Source organism: Mobula birostris, chromosome 4 (genome assembly GCF_030028105.1).
Source record: "Mobula birostris isolate sMobBir1 chromosome 4, sMobBir1.hap1, whole genome shotgun sequence".
NCBI lineage: Eukaryota > Metazoa > Chordata > Chondrichthyes > Myliobatiformes > Myliobatidae > Mobula > Mobula birostris.
Window position 1 is genome coordinate 184,900,165 of NC_092373.1, and position 14,437 is coordinate 184,914,601.

The 14,437-nt window shown below is 39.5% G+C and overlaps 1 protein-coding gene across 2 annotated transcripts in view; it reads right to left on the bottom strand.

Moving 5' to 3' along the window:
• The window catches only part of LOC140196836 (receptor-type tyrosine-protein phosphatase alpha), a 202,387-nt gene extending 196,229 nt beyond the window's left edge, over window positions 1-6,158 (bottom strand). For both annotated transcript variants that reach the window (XM_072256682.1, XM_072256681.1), the window contains exon 1: window positions 5,638-6,158. The gene's annotated coding sequence lies outside the window, so the exon portion shown is untranslated. The remainder of the gene's footprint in view (window positions 1-5,637) is intronic.
• Window positions 6,159-14,437: the final 8,279 nt, after the last annotated feature.

Sequence of the window (14,437 nt, forward strand, 5' to 3'; positions counted from 1 at the left end):
AAAGAAAGTAATGGAGAGTATACTGACTTGATGCATCACAGCTTGGAATGGAAACACCAATGCCTTTGAATGATCAATCCTACAAAAAGAGGTGTATATGGCCCAGTTCATCACAGGTAAAGCCCTCCCCAGCGTTGAGCACATCTAAATGAAGCACTGTTGCAGTAAAGCAGCATCCATCGTTAGAGATCCCCACCACTCTGGACACGCTCTCTTCTTGCTGCTATCATCAGGACAGTAGTGTAGTTTCAGGACTCACCCTATCAGGTTCAGGAACAATTATTATGCCTCAACCATCAGGCTCTGAACCAGGGGGGATAACTTCACTCATCATTACTTGCTCCATCATTGATATGTTCCCACAACCTATGGACTCACTTTCAAGGACTCTTCATCTCATGTTCTCATTATTTATTGCTTATTTATCTATTATTATTTCCTTTTTTTGACTTTTTACAAAAAACACAAAGTTTGTTGTCTTACACACTGGTTGAATACCCAAGTTGGTACGGTCGTTCATTGATCCTATTATGGTTATTATTCTATCATAGATTTATTAAGTATGTGTACAAGAAAATGAATCTTAGGGTTGTATATGGTGACACGTGTACTTTGATAATAAATTTACTTTGAACCGCAAAACAGTAATTTAGATTAACAGTTCAAATAAATATTCGATATTTTGTTTGTAGAATTAACAAGTACATGTCAAAGTAGGAATTTCTCCAATTTTCATGCTTCAATGTTGAGACTGATATTTACAATATTCTGTAAGTGGGTTACATTACAAGATACAGCAATTGTTCTGCAGTTTGAAGTATTTGTTATATTACAATTCTATTACTTTTGCCATCTGAGAACTACATGAACCACAGTGGAATATCAAGAAAGAAAAATCTAGAATGACAAATTTATACCAGAAAAAGTCATTTTGTTTCTTAAGCTAGTAAAAAAAAGGAAAATGTATGGCACAGTATATTAGCAAGGGATCTTCAGCAATAAACAAACAGTAGGAAGCACCCAGCAGAACGACCCCAACTACTGAGTCCTTCCAACAACTGTTGTTTTGTGTCAGGCAAGGGACCCTTGTTTTGTAATATTAAGTGCAAGATCCAATCCTAAGAAACACTACTCAATCTCCCATCATAAAACTACAATACTCATTTGCATTTTGCAGATCAATGACTGAAACCGAATGACTTGATTCTAGGATGGAGGGAAAATAGGTTGAAAAGTCCTGCCAGAGAGTCTCGGCCCAAAACATTGACTGTACTTTTTTTTCCCCCAGAAACGCTGCCTAGCCTGCTGAGTTCTTCCAGCATTTTTTGTGTTGCTTGGATTTCCAACATCTGCAGATTCCCTTTTTGTGAAAAGTTTGCAAATTGTCTGCAGGAACTTGTTGGAGGCAAGGTCCTATATTTCAGCAAGAAAAATTAATAAAAGAGTTGGGACGATACATTGCTCAACACCTGCCACAACAAAATGGCTCCATTGAGAATTGACTAACACCACAGGCTGGATAAAATCTAGAAGCAGGCTTAAGTTAAAAATGTAGTACTGCAAGCAGACAAAATTTGGAAAATGCTCCACAGTTGATGGAGTTGAAGACTTTTAGTTGCTTAAAATAAGTAACACATTGAGATTGATGCTTTCCTTTGTGATTCTCAAAAGCTGGTATGCAGTTAAAAAAAAATCAGGTCTCAGAATCAGGTTCATCATCAATGACATGTCATGAAATTTGTTGTTTTGTGGCAGCAGTACAGAGCAAGACATAACATTACCATAAGTTACAAAAGTAGATAAATAGTGTGAAAGAGGACCAGTCAGAAATCTGATGACAGAGGGGAAGAAGTTGTTACAAAAATATTGAATATGGGCTTTCAGACTCCTGCACCTCCGCCATGATGGTAGTAATAGCATCTTGAAAATCTGAAATGTCCATCCTGTTGCCGGGCGTATGATTCACTGCGATACAGCGATGAAATCTTCAGCTACAGGAAAGAAGCTGTTGCAGCAGATGTTCGAAAACCTACAGCACAATACAGGCCCTTTGGCCCACAAAGCTGTGCCCAACATGTCCCTACCTTAGAACTACTCAGGCTTTACCCATAGCCCTCTATTTTTCTAAGCTCCATGTAGCCATCCAGGAGTCCCTTAAAAGAACCTACCATTTCCACCACCACCACCAGCAGCCCATTCCACGCACTCACCGCTCTCTGTGTAAAAAACTTACCCCTAACATCTCCTCTGTACCTTCTTCCAAGCACCTTAAAATTACGCCCTCTCATGCTAGCCATTTCAGCCCTGGGGAAAAGCCTCTGACTATCCACACAATCAATGCCTCTCATTATCCTGTACACCTCTATCAGGTCACCTCTCATCCTTCGTTGCTCCAAGGAGAAAAGGCCAAGTTCACTCAACCTATTCTCATAAGGCATGCTCCTAAATCCAGGCAACATCCTTGTAAATCTCCTCTGCACCCTTTCTATGGTTTCCACATCCTTCCTGTAGTGAGACAAACAGAACTGAGCACAGTGCTCCAAGTGGGGTCTGACCAAGGTTTTATATAGCTGCAACATTACCTCTCGGCTCTTCACTGTATGCCTTCTTAACCACAGAGTCAACCTGTGTGGCAGCTTTGAGTGTCCTATGGACTCAGACCCCAAAATCCCTCTGATCCTCCACACTGCCAAGAATCTTACCATTAATGCTACATACATTCTGCCATCATATTTGACCTACCAAAATGAACCACCTCACAATTATTTGGGTTGAACTCCAGATGTTGGCAATGAGATTCCTGCTGCAGCCAACAGAAAGACCCTTCTGTAGTTACCATAATCAATTTATCTCCTTTCATGATAACGGTCACAATAAAAACATACAAGTTCTCCAGCATGTCTATGTTTTCCCTGACTTGGGCACTGAGGTTATGAACCTAACTATCACTGTTTGGGATAACATTAAGAACCAAGTTAATTCAAAAATAGAATCAAGGTAAGTTACTCACAATCACATGAAACTGCCAAAGAAAATCTTGCAGCAAAATCACATTTTCTAAATGGAGATTATTCATCCATGGGGTATAGACATTCATGGTAAGGCTGGCATATACAGTATTAGGCATATCATACATCCTAGAATGTTCAGAACATTTTGGGAGGTGGATCAAATGACCAAGCTAAACAAGGATGGCAGATTTCCTTCTGTGAATGACATTATTGAATGATATAGCTTTATTGAAACTGATTAGAAGTTTCAGACATTGATTACATCAGATGTGTTTCAAATTTAAATGTAATCAACCTCAATTTAAATATTTGAATTCCTCAACTTTTGAGGTAAGAGGGGGTGGAATTTAAACTCATTTTCCAAACATTATTCAATAAACTGACAAATTGACAACAGTTTCTTCATTCCTGCACTTTGCCCATAGCAACCAAGCAACCTATAACACCAAGTTTTTAAAAAAAAAATCTATATATAAATGGTGTGGGTTTCCACTTCCACCTTTTTATGCACAAACGTCACTCATATGTTATTTCCAAAGAAATACATGTTCCAGTCTACTGAATTCCACACTCCGGGAAAAAATAGAGAATCCATTGATATGCATATTAAATTATTACATGAAGTGGTAGCACTGCTATACCCACCCTATAATTCACCCATCTTACTCTTGCAATGGCAATTTAAAGACAAATACATCAGATTTCAGTGAAACTGCAACTTCACCTATCTCAGCAATTAGAAAGAGAGGTTAAACAATTTATGTCCAATCATACATTTTATATAAATGATTGTAGCATTACTATTCAACATGATTGCTCTCCAGCAATTATTTCCAAATAGCTCCTTTTCAAAGTATAAAATATGCTATGATGGCAAAAACTTCTATAGATGTACTGTGGAGAACATTCTGAAAGGCTGCATCACTGTCTGGTATGGTGGGGGGGGGGGTGGTACTGCACAGGACCAAAAGAAGCTACAGAGGGTTGTAAACTTAGTCAGCTTCAGTTTGGGAACTAGCCTGCAAAATACACAGGACATCTTCAAGGAGTGGTGTCTTAGAAAGGCAGCATCTATTATTAGGACATCCAGCACCCTGGGCGTGCCCTTTTCTCACTGTTACCAACAGGCAGGAGGTACAGAAGCCTGAAGGTGCATAAATATTAGTAAATATGCTCAAATCACACCGCACAAAGAAATTAGGACAAGGAAAAAGCCCAAGAATTCCACTTTACAAACTATATTGAATCTTTTCTGTTTACCCTTTCTAATAACATATTGCATGTTCCTCCAAAAATATGATACAAGATAATGTTTATCTTTGATGTAATTGAATACAATTGATCTAGTAGTGCCTGTATATATCAGGTGCACATTCTTTCAAACCATCCAATGGGGTAACAATTGATTTCATGGAGTTAAAAGTCAACTTGCTCCACTGTTTAACCAAGTTCCTATCATTGCATTTTCCAAATTACATCGTTAAAATTATTAGTATTTTCATTTTAAAATAATGAAGAATCATTAAAGTGCCTGTAGTTAATTACAACATCAAAGCAGTTACTAAATTTCAGGCCCAAAAACACAAACTACTTCAGCTTTGCTCTTGTGGTTTAGACAATTCCCTCAATGGGTCCTTGCAATACACTCCTGCACACAGTAATGCATTCATCACCTGGAAATATTAGATTTAGGCAATTAAGGCAAACAAATCAAAGTCACAAAGACGAAAGTGAATTACACAACTTGCCTCCAGTGAGAGCAGCAGTCTTGAATTTGGATTTCAGATCTGTTCCAAAGTCAAGGCCAACACTCACCAAGTTTGGTTTAACACAAGTTAGGATGCCTTTTATAACACAGCATAGTACCCATGCATCCGAACGATAAAATCTTGACTAAGACAGCTAATAAATCTTTTGCCTTTCTTCCGAAGTTAACCGAACAGTGCGGCGCGGCTGCCAACCAAATCTTGTGAAACTAATGTGAAGGAAACGATGCTGGAGGCGATTTATTTGAAAAAGGGCTTAGAAAACGACACCCAATAACTAGAAATGAAACTGACAATAGGTAAGAAAGCAGGTAGCAGCCAGTGAATAAAATGATTTAATTCTGATTTTACTTGTGGGGGGAGGGAGAGAAGAAGAGGACTATTTCAATTTTAAAAATAAAATGTTAAAAAGACTCGCGCTATCCGGCTCACAAGGGTAAGGGATTGAACAGCACAATTAGTGGTGGCAGTTTGGGGGAAGCGTGCCTTCTTAAGTGAGTAGTTTCGCTTAGGGTCTACACAGACATTTGTCCAGGACAACTGCAGCCGAAGAGCTCACCTGGCCCTCCCACAGGCCCGAGGCCGCCCCGCCATCCCAGTGGCAGGATGGAGAAGAGAACACCACCACCCCCTCTCTCATCCACACCACGCCCGACCACACAACTCTGGATAATCCTCAACACAAACAGAGCAAATTCCAGCAACCATTAAAAAAAATTAAAAACACCGTCCGCAACCAAGAGCTGCGTATTACTGAAATCAAATCTGGTATGGTATCTTATTTTTTAAAACTGCACCAGGAATAGTCAACGTACAAAAAAACCCCACAAAATCCTGGGGAATGTTTTCCCCTAACTCACCGAGGAGGGTGAATTCCAGCAATCCCGCATCCGCCGCCTCTCTCCTGGTCTCCCTCAGGGAGAGGGAGGGCTTCTATGTTATTTTCTCCCCCGCCGTGCCAGTCAGTCACCGTCGCCGTGCCTCCTCCGCTCGCCTTCAGCCGGGCCCCGCAGCCCAGCCGCCGCCGATCTCGCTCACCTCAGCTCGGCCCCCCGCGCGGGCTCGCTCGCTCACACACGGTGGCCAAGCCAATCCCGGCCCGCCGCCGCACCGCCTCGCCTCGCGCCGTGCCCCTCCGGCTGTTGTCGCTCGAGAAACCCAGCTGCCGCCACCGCGGCGCGCGTTCTCACGGTTCCCGCTGTGTTTCTCCCACCTCCGCCTCCTCCGTCCGCTGCTGCTGCTATCCCGCCGCCATCTTCTTCACATAACGCGAGGGAATGACTGGTTAAACGAATGCGGAGAGAAGAGAGCAAGGAAAGGGAAGGGGAAAAAAAAACTCCGCTCACACCGAGAATCTCTCAATCTCTCTTTCCATTCAAACGCCACCCGCAGGACTTTTCAATTCACTGCACGAAACTCATTCCTTCATCATTCCTGGACTTGGGCTGGGATTGGGATGACTCGATTCCAAGATGATTCCACTGCTGACATATCGGAGTGACGAAAAAAAAGACTTTTTCTGAGTCTAGGGAGCAGTGATTCCCTACCTGGAATAAAAATGGAAATTGAATCCCGCGTCTCTTCCAAAGGAGGGTTGGACGAATAATTTGCCGAATCCTAGAGAAAAATCCTGGGGTGAGGGATGAAACCCTCCTAACCCTCAGAAAATCGGTACAGACAGGATTTTAAACCTAACTCATCTGACTCTATGAATGCAGAATATTTTAGAGGAGATCCTCAATTTGTTTCTTTTTCATGAACTCAAAGCAAGATTTGTTTCTCTATCCATATCTTCTGCATAATCTAAGTTTTTCCAACATCTTCTATTTGTTACAGTAATCCTGAGGGACGCAACTTCCTGGTTTTTCTTCCATCTGCTGTCTCTGTTGTGACCTCTGCTTCCTCTCCTGTAACTTGGCTCATATTTTTCCAACATGCTTGGCTCATATTTTTCCAACATTTGGAACAGATTATCATGTTTCTTAAAATCAAAAATTTTAAAAATCAAAGTTTTTTTTATCTTTTGAGAACATTAGATCACTTTTGGAATTCCTATGAAAACAAAAAAAAACTTTACAATTTTTTTAAAAAGTGTGATATTTGAGCAGCAAATCGGTCTTTCCTTTTCCTCTTTCCTACCCATACACTCCTCTCACTGGGTTCCCCCTCCATTTCCCATCCTCTCCTATAAGATTCCATCATCTTCAGCCCTTTGTCATTTCCACCTTTCATCTCCCAGTTACTGAAATCATTCCCATTACCACTTCTCCCCACCCCAACACATCTCCATCTTCCTTTCACCCTCTCACCTGGACCCACCAGCTCTTGCTCCACCCCTTGCCCCACATTTATATACTGGCTCCCCTCTTTCCAGATGAAGGTTCTGGACCCAAAACAAAGACTGGCTATTTCCCTCCGTTATTATTGGCCAACTAGAGTCCAGCATCTGCACTCTTTTTTTCTCCAAATAATCTAGATGTTAGACTAATTGTCCAGAAAACATGTCTGTGAATTTATCAAAAATATCAGAAAATAGCATTTGCCATCTGTAAAAATGAAGTTCTTCAATTGCCATAAATCACATCACAGTTCTGGTAGAGAACCCACTCCTTTCATCTATCTTGTGAAGTGAGGTTAGAAAGCATGGTATATCCAGACCAAGACATACGTTCAATGCACAGTCCCATTTTAAAGTCCTACATTCTGTATTTGTTTTTTGGTTGGAAGGAGTAACAACAGTTTTTTTATAGAGCCCTTTTTCTGCAATCCCAGAGAATTTTGCATTCATCTTGGCATTTGAGCAGGAATGGGCAATGAATTAGAAAAGCAATTAACAGCATGGGTTAAGGAATTGCTTTTGAGGAGTCTCCTTCAAGAAAGAGGACAAAGAAGCGGCAATGCAAAAATATTAACAGAAATTGAAGATATGGAGAGAAAAGTATTATAACTTTCCCAGTATTTGTTAATAAGCTTTCTGACTTGACCACCGTCTGTGCCTTAAATTTCCATGACTTCATGAAGGTTGTAGATGAATGCAAAGAAAACCCCAAAGTTTGAAACAAATAAGTAATCAATTATAGAGATGAAAATTTCAAAAGCAAAGGAGAGGAACTCATATTGTGAGTTATTGATAAAATCCTGTCAAATCCTGGCAAACTGTACATAGATTTTACTGTCAATGATAAACTGCAACACTTCCTTCACTGTTACCTGTAATATATTAAAACATATATACGTCATTTTTTTGACCCGTTAATTATGTCAGTGTATCCATATTCAGCTTCCATATCTTCATTTCTAATTGAAATAGCCACACAGCTTCTGTGTCATCTTGTCATAAAGTCTACATAATTTTCTGAAACTATTTCCTGAATAATTTTGTCAGCTGTCATTTCCCCCACATTCCAAATTTCTGTATCCATGAGATATAACTAAAATGGTAACAATGAGAAAAGAGACTAGACAATCTGATTTATTGATGTTGGTCAGACATATAGATTAACCTGAATACCAGGAGAGCTTTATATCTGTGAATATTATAAGACAATGTTATACATTCACCCAACAGAGAGGATCGAACAACAGTTAACTCATCATCCAAAAGCTGTACCTCCAGCAGTACACTTTCATTGGACCACTGCAAAGTCATTTCAAATAAGTATACAAATTTATGATGTGAAAGTTTTATTCAGCCTTAATTCTGAGCCAAACAGTGCATTTCTAAACCTCACTCTCTGAACTTAAATACACCATCTGCCATTATGTTTGATTATATCTGTATTCTTACACATCTGGTTGACACCAACAGTTCTTTTGGTAGTCCTATTAAAAGTTCTGCTATAAGTACAAATCAGCAAAGTTACACACAGAGCAAAAGTTCATCAAGTTAGATAATCTGAGTCAGAACAGCAATGGGGTACTAACATTTGGTTCAACATCTCAGAAGCGGGACTGAAGTCAGCCAAGATTCTTGTTCTTGAATGCAGTCCAGTAAGCTGTTGTGAGCTGTTTACTCACTAAGTAGAACCATTCTAGATTTTTAAAAATACCATTTGTATTTATTACACACAAAGGTCAAATTTAAAATTCTAAGCAATTAATTGCTTCTCATTCAAAAACCAATATTGAAGATGATTCCTTTTGAAAGGACATGAATTATGATTTTGTTTATTTATCATGAATCATTGGAATTAATGGCACAGTCAAGGCCATGTTACACCACCGGTCTATGACCAAAAATGGGCATTAGATGCACTTGACTTCAAACTCATGGCTCTCAGTCCTGTATGTCTTCAAGTGCTCATCCAGGTATGTTTTAAATGCAATGGGAGTGTTTACCTCCAGCATCCATTCAAGCATTGAGCTCCAGATCCTCACTAATCATTGAGTTTTTTTTTTCTCAGCTCCCCTTTAATCCTTCTTCCAATTAATTCAAATCTATGCCCCTGAGAAACTGGACTCTGTGATATGGGAAAGTAAGTTATTTCTGTTTATCATATTCATCTTCTCACAATTTTGTACATCTCAATTCAATCTGCTTTGCTCCAAAAAAAAAGAATCTCAGTCTAAGCAATCTTTCCTCATAACTAGAATGCAGCACAGTTCCCTCTGCATTCTCTGTAATCTCTGCAATAAATCTCCTCTGGACTTTCCTTGGAACTATCATATCCTTTGTATTGTTTGGTGACTAAGAGTGTACATAATTCTGCAGCTATGGATGAGCTAATGTTTATCAATATTTTAAATAAAGTGTTTGAAATCAAATTTGTTAGATTCTGCATGTATATCTGAATAGCACAACAAAAACAAATCTGAAAAGAATTAGCAACTAGTGCTATCTTTCCTCAAATACAGTTTGCGCACTCGATAATATGCAAGACTGAAGTATGCACTATGATTTGTCGGAACAAGTCATGACCAAACAATGTTTACATTAATATGCTATGAATCACACTGTTATACAGATGACTTCAAAAAAATGTTTTGAAAGTACTTAAATGCATGATAGGTTACTCACACATCAAATACTCAATGATAATTCAAATGAATTAGCAAGATCATCCAAAATTGATGGCATTGTCATATCTTGCATCAAATCTATAACCATCCTCATGTTTGCTGGTTTGTATTGAGAGTTAAATATTGAACTGGGATTGATGAGCAGAGAAGAAAGGATCAGCCATGATTGAATGGCGGAGCAGACTCAATGGGCCAGATAGCCTAATTCTGCTCCTATGTCTTATGGTCTTATTGAGTCCAGTTAAGCAATTATTCAGTTTTAAAATTCTAACTTTCTTTAATCCCAGTCTCTCCCAGCAATGCCTGGAGAGGTTTGGAAATAAAAACAATCCTGGTAACTTAACTCTCTCACACATATCCATAAGATTTCAGATTTCTGCATGGTCAAAGAACCCATGAATGACCTCTCAGTAATTTTTCCCTCTCTTTTTGCACCACTAATTTAATTTATTTTTATATATACTTCTATTGAAATTTATAGTGTTATTACTGTGTATTGCAATGCACTGCTGCTGCAAAACAACAAATTTCATGACACATGCCCATGAATCTTATTCTGAGTCTGATCAGCTACTTATGTTCTTTTTTCATAAACCTAAACCAAGGGTAGTTTACAGTATCAACTAACCTACCAGAAGAAAGCAGAGCACCTGGAGGAAACCCAAATGATACAGAGTCTGCAGAGATAGGACTGAGGTCAGTTTCGAAGCGAGATCTCTGGAGCTGTAAAACGAGGGCATGATGCAATGTGCCACCATGCCAATTTCATTCAAACATATAAGACTCTGGGGTTGATAATGGGAAAGTGATGTTGATGCCAAGATTGGATTGATCAAGATCTTATTTAATGGCATTGAATGAGGGATTAATTTGCTATTCCTTTTCCAGTTTCTCAGGCCCCTTACTATTTTTGAAGATACTTAGGAGCACCAAGCTTTAGCTGACTATTGAAATCATCCAGTGAAATCCAATCAGCAACTAACTTACAGATAGTTGTCAATCCTTTTAAGTAGCATCGTAGGAGATACTTCTTGCTGCTGAACAGTTGATCAGATGTGTGAATTTAGCATATTAGATTAGATTCAACTTTATTGTCATTGTGCCAAGTACAGATACAAAGCCAATGAGATGCATTTAGCATCTGACCAGAAAAGCAAATAATAGTGTTATTTACAAAATAACTGTGAATAAAAAAAGAGCTACAGCACACAAATATAAAAGTACTGAGACAGTACAATATGGATGCAATACTGCTTAGCGCTGTGATGAAAGGTTCAGCAGTGTCACAACATAGAAAATAGGTGCAGGAGTAGGCCATTCGGCCCTTTGAGCCTGCACTGCCATTCAGTACGATCATGGCTGATCATCCAACTCAGAACCCTGTACCTGCCTTCTCTCCATACCCCCTGATCCCTTTAGCCACAAGGGTCATATCTAACTCCCTCTTAAATATAGCCAATGAACTGGCCTCTACTGTTTCCTGTGGCAGAGTATTCCACAGATTCATCACTCTCTGTGTGAAGAAGTTTTTCCTCATCTTGGTCCGAAAAGGCTTCCCCTTTATCCTCAGACTGTGGCCCCTCGTTCTGGACTTACCCAACATTGGGAACAATCTCAGGGAAGGAGCTCTTCCTGTGCCTGCTGGTGCGGGAGCGGAGGCTCCTGTAGCGCCTACCGGATGGGAGCAGAGTAAAAATTCTATGTTAGGGTGAGATGCATCCCTGATAATACTTTTCACCCTGCCTAGGCAGCGTTTATGGTAGATGTTCTCAATGGTGGGCAATTGGGTGCCGATAACCCGCTGGGCAGTTTTCACTACATGCTGGAGTGCTTTGCGGTCCGATACGGGACAATTGCCGTACCACACTGAGATGCAGTTGGTGAGTATGCTCTCAGTGGTACAGCGGTAAAAGTCTGTCAGTATCCTGGGACAGAGGTGAGCTTTCTTCATGCTTTGCAGGAAATAAAGGCGCTGTTGCTCCTTTTTGATCAGGATGGAGGAGTTCAGGGACCAGGTGAGATCCTCGGAAATGTGGACACCAAGGAATTTGAAACCTGATACACGCTCCACTACAGTTCCATTGATGTAGCTGGGGATGTGAGTGTGGCTCCTAGCATGCCTGAAGTCCACAATGATCTCCTTGGTCTTCTGGGTGTTAAGGGCCAAATTGTTGTTGGCACACCACGCAGCCAGGTGGCCGTCTCGTCATCCCCTCCGATCAGACCAACCACTGTGGTGTTGTCTGCGAACTTGATTATGGAGTTAGAACCATGTACAGGAACGCAGTCATAGGTGAAAAGGGAGTACAGAAGAGGGCTCAGCACACAGCCTTGAGGCACGCCAGTGTTTGGGGTGAAAGTGGAGGAGGAGAGGTTGTCTAATTTAACTGTTTGGGGTCTGTTAGTCAGAAAGCTACATCTTTGTGCTCTTATTTGATGAAGCTAATGTGCAGTGAGTGGCCAGTTTCATAGGTCCACCTGTACACCTGTTCATGAATGCAAATATCTAATCAGACAATCATGTGGCAGCAACTCAATGCATAAAAGCATGAAGACATGGTCAAGAGGTACATTTGTTGTTCAGACCAAACATCAGAATGGAAAATAAATGTGATTTAAGTGACTTTGACCATGGAATGATTGTTGGTGCCAGTTTGAGTATATCAGAAACTGCTGATCTCCTGGGATTTTCACGCACAACAGTCTGTGGAGTTTACAGAGAATGTTGTGAGAAACAAAAACATCCTATGAGCTGTTGTGCTGTGGGCAAAAGTGCCTTGTTACTGAGAGAGGTCAGAGGAGAATAGTCAGATTGGTTCAAGCTGACAGGAAGTTAACAGTAACTCAGGTAGCCATGTATTACAACAGTGTGAGCAGAAGAGCATATCTGGATGCACAACATGTCGAACCTTGAAGTGGGTACAGTAGCAGAAGACCACGAACACACATTCCTGTATCTGATAAAGTAGCCACTGAATGTAAAATCAATGTTGCACTGTGATCAAAATAGTCTGCCTACTATTCATACTTTTGATGGGTACAAGTGTTGTACAGACTAATGGCCTTTCAAACATGACAGCTGATATGAATTGGGCTACAAAAATACACGATATATAGCTATAATGGATACAAGTTTGGCATTCAGTCAAACAACAGGCATTGTGCAGCCTGGTTTTGAGTCCTAAAATCCTCTTCAATAAATTACATTTGATGTTAGGTCAATGAATTATTTTAAATCTGAGAATAATATTTTCCTGTATAAATTGTGTATTTCAGTAAGTTTGAGAGATGTGGGGCAAAGACCAATACTATGAACTAGATCACAGGTGAGGCATCATCACGTTGATTGGTAGAACAATGTTAAAAAGAAGTAAATGGCTTATTGTATATATATTTCTTCATTAAGTATCTTTAAGAACGTAAGAAATGGAAGCAGATGTGGGCTGGCAGTTCCTTGCATCTATTCATTCATTATTTAATAAGATTGTAGCCAATTTCCTGCCTAATTCTTCATAAATTTTGATTCCCAAAATCTCCAAGTACATACATTATTATAACTTCCTAAACTTAGGCATCATTCTAATTCATATTGCTCAGATTTTGATGTTAGGTTTGAATTAATAATATATGGGTACCTATGTACATTACTAATTTCTTATAAGGTCAGAGTAAGCTGCCTTTGCGATCTACTCAGTATTCAGTTACATTCACTGTGCAATTAGGTTGGTAGTTCAGGATTTTGAACAATTGACCAAAAAAAAACTCAGTCTTGTTTAAGTCTATCCTTATCCGTCTAGGCTTGGTTATTTCTGTAAAATGTTTTATGTGTCCATAGATTCTCCAAATCGTTGTGCATACATGTCTGGTTTATACCAGTTTAATGAACCTTGATTGACTGCAGTTTCAAAACAGAATACATGGCAGAATTGCAGCTTCAGTCTTGAACATAATAAAATTAACCCATTTAATGTTGCTGGAATGAACATAGTTCATGAACAGCCAGCCAAGCATTGCAGAGGTTTGTTCCTGTGTAGATTTTAGTCTTGCAATGCATATTCTCTTCTTTATATAATTTTTGCAATTCCCATAATAACCACTTTGATTTCCTCTTCCAATTTTTTTTTACCACTTCATGACAACAGGGAGGAGTGACTCATCCCCTAGGCTGTCTCACTCTCCAGTGCAGTGATATGATTACATTACAACAGCACAGCTGACTTTCTCAACCTATTGTGAGAGGCAATGGTAAGACATGCAACTCCCATTTCAGAAAATATACATGCAACAATTTGGTGCTCAAACAATATAACTGCATGATATGATTCAGCTACTTTGTAATGATTTCAATGTTTACCACAATTTAAGATTCAAGCCCACCAAAGTGAACACAATTTGCAGTCTTTTTATCCTTAAGCTTGTGCTAAAAGTATTAATCTGTCCATAATTGCAGTAGGATAAGTGAGAGGCTGCATTATATTGTACCTTTCAGTGTTTCAAGAAAAATTCTTTTAGCCAGTGAAAAAACTCTTGCAGACTGGTAACTGTTGTAATTGTATGCAGTTCTCAATCTGAAATATCTGGAGCAATGAGGTATAGAACAGATGATGTTTTCATCCTTAGAAGTTTTCTATATTTTCTTTT